The 6,884-nt window shown below is 47.3% G+C and overlaps 1 pseudogene across 1 annotated transcript; it reads right to left on the bottom strand.

Annotated features, from left to right (window-relative positions):
* Positions 1-1,080: 1,080 nt before the first annotated feature.
* LOC118364279 (complement C3-like) lies at positions 1,081-6,449 on the bottom strand (annotated as a pseudogene). Its single transcript, XR_008111653.1, has one exon. The product of XR_008111653.1 is annotated as a complement C3-like (transcript).
* Positions 6,450-6,884: the final 435 nt, after the last annotated feature.

Below are 6,884 nucleotides of genomic sequence, written 5' to 3'. Positions count from 1 at the left end.
AATAATGGCATGCTTAGGCACTCATTTATTTTTGCTACAGTATACTGATGAGTTAATTTGTTTGACCAACCAGATCTGCACACTTGTAAGATGTCCAGATACAATGCAGTGTAGGCCGTCATTGTAAATAAGAATTTGTTCTTAATAACTGACTTGCCTAGTTAAATAAAGGTTAAAAACAATTATACAAAATATTCAATGCATGCCTGACTACCTCTGGAAGGGGTCAGAAAGATCTGATTACAATTAGTTCACAATATGTATTTTGATTGTCTACACCTGTCAAAAAATGTGGACACAATCAGAATGTTGACAAGATCACGACAAGGGACGCATGTTAGCACCAGGCATTGTCATCTGGGTTCAGGAAGAGAGTGAGGATGTTGGGCTATGGTTAGTGTGGGGTGATTATTGGTATTTTTGTCTTTCATATTCACTGATTGAGACTGAAATGTCCTTCAAACACTCAGAGACCTCTAGCTGTGTCTTCCCCAAGGCTTACATGAAAGGTTCTGCGTCAGTGTGTGTGAGTGTGTGCACTCGTGTGTGTGTGTGTGTGATCCCACTACAACTGTTGTTTGCTGAAATACATACTGCATATCTCCCATGATGACAAAAGCTCAATGACCGAGACACACTTCCTCCTGGTAAGGGTCAGTGTCCTTTGTTTCACCCTAATGTCAAAACCTTGCTCATAATATATTAACCCCTAATTATAAATGATCTTGTTTCTATAAACAAGTTTCCACATCGGTAAAAGCAGTGATGAAAGCGTCTATTACCCTAACTGATTTGTATACAGTACATCTTATTTTCTTAGTGCCATATGGGGCAGGAGAAAATGTTTGCTAATCCTGATCGCATTTGGTAAAAACAATGATGAAGTGCTGAAAGATACATAGTACTCTGACTGACTTGCCATATGGACCAGAATGAGATATTTGGACATTTTGGTGTTCAAATAGTGAACATAAATAGTTACCATCCCACTCAACCTTAAACTTAAATGTCTTTGTTTAGTGTTTAAAACCAATAAACAATTAAATCCCCATAATGACTGGTGATATGCACACAAAGGAATTAGAGTTAATATGTTTTTTAATGCATTTCTTTCATGCTTATTACAGCAGGCAGGGTCATTTTAGTGCTGAAATAAAGCCATAGAACTGTGATCATGTCATAGTAATAAATGACAACTGCAAATGGTACACTTAAATGTATAAATGTGCCATTTGCAGTCGTCATCATCATGTTAACTTTAAAGAAAAAATTATTTATGCACGGTGTACATCATTTACTGGTCAGTTTCTAACAGAATATTTTCCAAGTGGGCAAACTCATCTCCATACTCTCTAGAGGTTACAATGAGTTATGACAGGGCATGCAACCAGGATTGCAATGTTACAAAAATGTACATTTAACAAAGCAAGAAGAGAAACTAAACAGGGCAGCCGAAGGTTGTGATCTGGTTGATGAACTCATCAATGCCCAGACAGACTTCTCTGTAGTCTCTGGATGTGCACTCTTGTTGTGAGGGCCAGTACTCTATCCATGTCTGTTCACCTAAGACATACTTGTACTGCAACAGTCCTTTATCCTCCACTCTGTGCAGGTCTTCAGACTTCCCCATAATCATGTATGTTTTCCCCTGCATTAGACCCAGAGCTTCTCTACAGTAAGCCAGTCCCATGAAGTCACGATTCTTCCCCTCCACTCCCTCGTCAGTACCTGGCTTGATGACCAAATCGATCTTCACGGTGTAAGTATCTGTGTGTGTGGTCAGCTTAGAGTCCACCACCGTGGCTTTGTAAACGTAATCCAGTCCCGCGCCGCAAGCTTTGTCTATGCGTTGGACATCTGGCTCACCTTTCTTCTGCATACTGCAGCTCTCTTCCGCACACGTGCACACGTCTCCAAGACACAGTCTGCTCAGAGTACCACCCTCCCTCTGTGGGTGGTAGAACTTCACACAGTGCTTCTGGTTGTAGTATTCATATACAGAGACGGCAGCTGGCTGTAGAACTCCCACTTCCTGTACTCTGTGGATCTTAAAGGATATTCTGTCTTCTAACTTATGAGACACCTTGTCCAGATATAGGATGAGAGATCCTCTTTCAGACAGAACTTTGTCCATCTCAAACTTCTCTATGTAGCGCTCCCTCCCCTTGGACAACTGATTCAGATCGTCTGTGTCCACAATGAAGCCGGTCAGCAAGCCGATGTCCAGAATAGACATGGTCGCATCTCTCTCTGAGTTCTTATACAACACCTCAATAGTCAGCATAAATGACTCCTTGGCGTCCTCGTGACTTGTTTTGTCCATCTTAGTGAGGGTGACAGAGAGGTCAAAGCTTTCACAGTCACTGTCCTTTTCCTCTGGCAGGGCATAGTACAATGTCACCACCGACAAGGTCGCCTCACCATTTCCTGTGGCTTTTACAGTCAAGTCCTTGTCTATGGAGTTGACCTTGTCTGTACGAGTGTGGAACTGGTTCTTGTTGTTGATGGACCACTTGGTGGCTGATGCCCTGCCGGCCACCTCTAGGTTGATGTTCAAGTCAAAGTCTTTCAGGTCCTTCACGTGGCTCCAATACTCAGCCACAGCCTGGAACACCATGATGGTAGACTGTGTGGATCCGTATCCCCTCCCACCTTCTTCTGCTTGTTGAGCCACCTGACTATGGGGCCGGCCTCTTGAAGGCCTTCACCTTGACCAGGGCAAGCAGGGCGTGCGACGTGGCCTCCAGCGTGTACTGGTGACCACCAGGGACTGGCCAGTGGTCCAGCTGTGGAGAGGCGAATTTCAGTAGGGTCTCCTTGTTAAGTTTCCTGCATTGGCCAGAGCATAGGAGGTCATAGCTACAGCATAAGGGTTAGTCAGGTGGGGCAGACGCTTCTCGAGGTACGCTACTGCCTTAGCCATACTGCCTGGTAGGCTGTTGACAGACTGCTCACACACTGAGCTTGCTTCCTGCATGGCGATGAGAACAAAAGCTGTCATGGAGGCGTCACTGTCAGAACCCCTCACGTTACCCGTCATCTCTGCGTGAATGACAGGAGCAAACTCATTGAAGATGCCATCTGGCTGTTGTGTGTTCAGGATCAGCCACTTGACAGCAGTACAGAGCACGTTTTCCTGAACACTGATTAATGTACTGGACATGGCAAACACCTTCACCACGTATGCTGTCAGCCAGGTGCTGCTCTGTCTGCTGACCCAGGCAGCGTAGGAGCCATCTTCTTTACGATAGGCCAGCTGACGTTGGTAACCAATGTTGATGTACTTGATGGCTGTGTTCCGTTTGTCCAGGCCAATATCCTCCCACTTTTTGGTGTTGTCCAAGTAATGTGTAGCAATGACAGGCAGGGTCATGTAGATCATGTTCTGTTCCCCACACCCGACTGGCTGAACTATCAGACTGCCCAGAGAGTCTCCACTGATGGCCTGCTCCACCAGCACACTGGTCTGCTCTCCAGCTGTCACACTGATCAGTGTGTCAGCATCAGAGTTTGGCACCTGGTTTTGGGGCACTCCACTGCGTATGTGTGACGTCTGCTCACCACCATGTTTAACCGGGTTCAGGAGTACGTTGGTTTCCTTCTTGACCAGTACTCCCTCAGCCACAACACGCAGATCCCTCTTCACCCCGTCATTGCTGCCAGAGTTTTTCACAGATGCCTTGACCTCAATGGAGTGCAAGCCCAGCTTCATAGGGATGATGACATAGGGGACAACCCGGGTGGACATGGGGTCCATGTTCACTTCCTGCCTGTACTTTCCCTTCTTGCTTGCCGAGCTGCACACCTCACCGTTCTCCATCAGCTCCACACGCACAATGATGGGGTCTTCGCTGTAGTTGTGGAGGATTGCTTTGACCTCCAGCTGTTCATTGCGGACGGCTGAGTAGGGCAGCTTGAGGTCGATGAAGAACTCCTTCAGAACTATCATCTCAAACGGATCTGCCACACAGATGCCATGAGTTTTAGACAGGCTGATGGCTGTTATTTGCCAGGTGGTGATGGAATCCTTTAAGAAGTTGTTCCTTATTACAGATGTGGACTCACAGTGCTTGTTTTGGGCAGGGCATTCAGGAAGATTGGTGTCCTCCCACATCCAGCTTTCAGGGAACTGACTACGAGACACAATGTCTTCAGACCGCATGTACGCATCATCATCATCCTCCTCACTGCGTGAGAGCAGCAGTGCATCCTGTTTGGATTCTATCTTCTTGGAGGCCATCTCAGTGCAGCAGACAAGGAAGGCTTGGACGCAGACGTCCCCATCTGTGATGTACTGGGCCCGTCTGTCACAGGTATATCCCATGGTGTTGTCCCTCATCCCGTCCACACAACACTCCTTGGCCAGACCATTGTACTTACTGGCCATACTAGTGATGACGTCACTGATGGTCACTGCTCGCCTCCGCCTAGAACTAACAGGACAGCTGGGGTCTGTTCTGATCCCAGTCCCTTTAGCAGTGTTGGTCTCAAATACCAGACCAGCATCGTAGAACACCCCCATATTGTCTGCTCCCCTCCAGCTGTACAGCCTGTATCATGCTTCTCTATGGTGTCCCAGATCTTGGCCTGTGTGAGACGGTGTTTGCTGTTGAGAACGTAGACTCCCTTGTCTACAGCCACCAGTCCTACTTTAGCTCCCGGGTCTCCAGTGATGGTCAGACTGAAAGCCTTACGAGGCTCATAGGATGCCTTGGGCCTGGTCGATGTCACTTTCAGTGATCCCATGCAGGAGACCTTGATGTCAACAGACAGAGTCTGCCACCAGGTCAGCTGCTCCCACATGGTAGTACGCTACGATGCGGAACGACGGAAGCAGCTCCTTGGAGACAGGCACTGACAGTGTTACCAGCGCGTTGCCCTGTCTTTTAAATCGGCCTACTTTCACCAGCTGACCTCTACTCAGGAACATGAATGTAAGGTCATGGTTTTGTATGGGGGTGGGTCCCAGGTTCAGATCAATCTTAATGGGGTCTCCTATCTTCAGCTCATTAGAGTCAACCCCGACATGGAGAAAGTTCTTGGTGGAAGTTCTGTAGGGGAGAGCCTTCATGGTGGCCTCCGCCTGTCTGTTGTCGAGGATCGCCGGGTCCTTGGTCTTCACAGTGATTACCAGCTCTGTGGCTGATGCCACAGTGTTAAGTGGTATTTTTGCAAAACCGTTGGCCCTGGTCACCCCTTTAGCGTTATCTGGAGTCACCTCAACCTCCACTCCAATGGCTGGAGAGTTGTCGGGATTCGTAATGTAAACAGAGACGTCAAAGGGCATGCCAGGTTTGAAGTATTTGGGTGTTCTCTTGAAGAGGATGGTGTATGGCGAAGTGACAATCTGGATCCCTCTCTTCTCTGCCTCTACCATTTCACCCCCACCCTCTGTTAACACACTGACTGATACGAAAATGGACTGTTTGACCAGATCATGGATTTTGGGGAAAGTCTGTGTGATGTGTTCCTTTTTCAGACAAGCCACTCCTTTCCCTTCTCTGATCTCTACTCTCTGCAGAGAGGCAGAGAAACTCTTTTTCTCGTTATCTGTTGTGATGACACCAAACACCACATAGCCTGTCCCTGTCACTTCCTTACCGTATAGATACCTGGCAGTGATGTCAGCAGTCAGGTCTTTGTCATCAACGTGAAGAAGGCTTTAGCTGGGGTCAGACTAACCTCGAAGCTGGGCAGAACATACTCCTTGACCTCAAATTCAGATGAGAAGGTCTTTTGAGGTGTGCTCTGGAACCTCGTGACTACATGCCATGTCCCGAAACTGACGATGTCAGGTAGTTTGAACTGTCAGATTTGACTCCCTTGTCTGGGTTGACGATCTCCCTGAAGATGGTGATGTTTTCAGGAGTCATAATCTCCACAGAGACTGCGATCTCTTTGTTCTTGGCGACCTCCTTGTCCTCAAATATCTCCCTGGTCAGAGGCTCCAGGCCTGGAGTCATAGAGAACACTCTGTAGTGGACGGTGCTGGCCGGAGTGTAAATGGTCTTGTCAGTCTGGATGAAAATGTATCCAGACTGGAAGGAGACCAGGACAACCTTCTCCAGGAGGCGGTCAGGGAACTGGGCCTGCAGGACCACATACTGCTTCTGCTTGGGGTCATCCACAAAGTGGTCCCCTCTGGGATGACCAGTTGTGTCATAGCCTGGAAGTTGTTTGCTTGATCCAGAACCACTGATTTAGAGGCTAGCTCTTTGCTCTGCGTAGGTGGTTTTTCACCATGATCTTAACATTCAGGGACCTCCTGCATGGTCCTGAGATTCCACAAAGATGTTCTCATTACTGCCCACACGCAGCAGGTTAGGAGCTGATAACACTTGTAGTGCAGCTCCATCAGATAAGGTAGGTAAGGAGAGGGCTACAGCCAGAGCGGCCAGACACAGCAAATTGCCGACCCACATCTCCACTGCTGATTCTTGGTGTGTAATAGTGCCTTCCCTCTCAACCCTGGCTTTTATCCTGTCTAGGATTAGCTCATTCTGTGGGAGGAGTTTCAGGGTGAATCCCCCTTGGGGTGGGTTACTTCCCAGCAGTAGAGTTGGGAAACCAGCCGGCTTGATAAGAGTAGTTGGAAAGTCCACTCTTAAGCAAAACAAACAGCTCAAAATCTGTCAGAGAGATATACAGGTTGGAAATGTACTAGACCTGTGGAACTAATCTGATTTACATTTAACCACTGAAATAAACAAGTTAATAATACAAAATGGCAAAAAAAAGTTATGTTATTAACCAGAAAATGGACCTGGACGTGCTATTATCAAAGCCGAAGCTAACTAACTCCATTAGTTCAGATCTGGTTTCAAGACAAGCCAGCTTGTCAAGCATGATACAGTCACTGTCAAAACAACAGAAACACCCTAAAT

This window comes from Oncorhynchus keta, unplaced genomic scaffold (assembly GCF_023373465.1).
Source record: "Oncorhynchus keta strain PuntledgeMale-10-30-2019 unplaced genomic scaffold, Oket_V2 Un_contig_26213_pilon_pilon, whole genome shotgun sequence".
Lineage (NCBI taxonomy): Eukaryota > Metazoa > Chordata > Actinopteri > Salmoniformes > Salmonidae > Oncorhynchus > Oncorhynchus keta.
The sequence above is the reverse complement of the archived record's forward strand: the minus strand, read 5'-3'. Positions and strand labels throughout refer to the sequence as shown.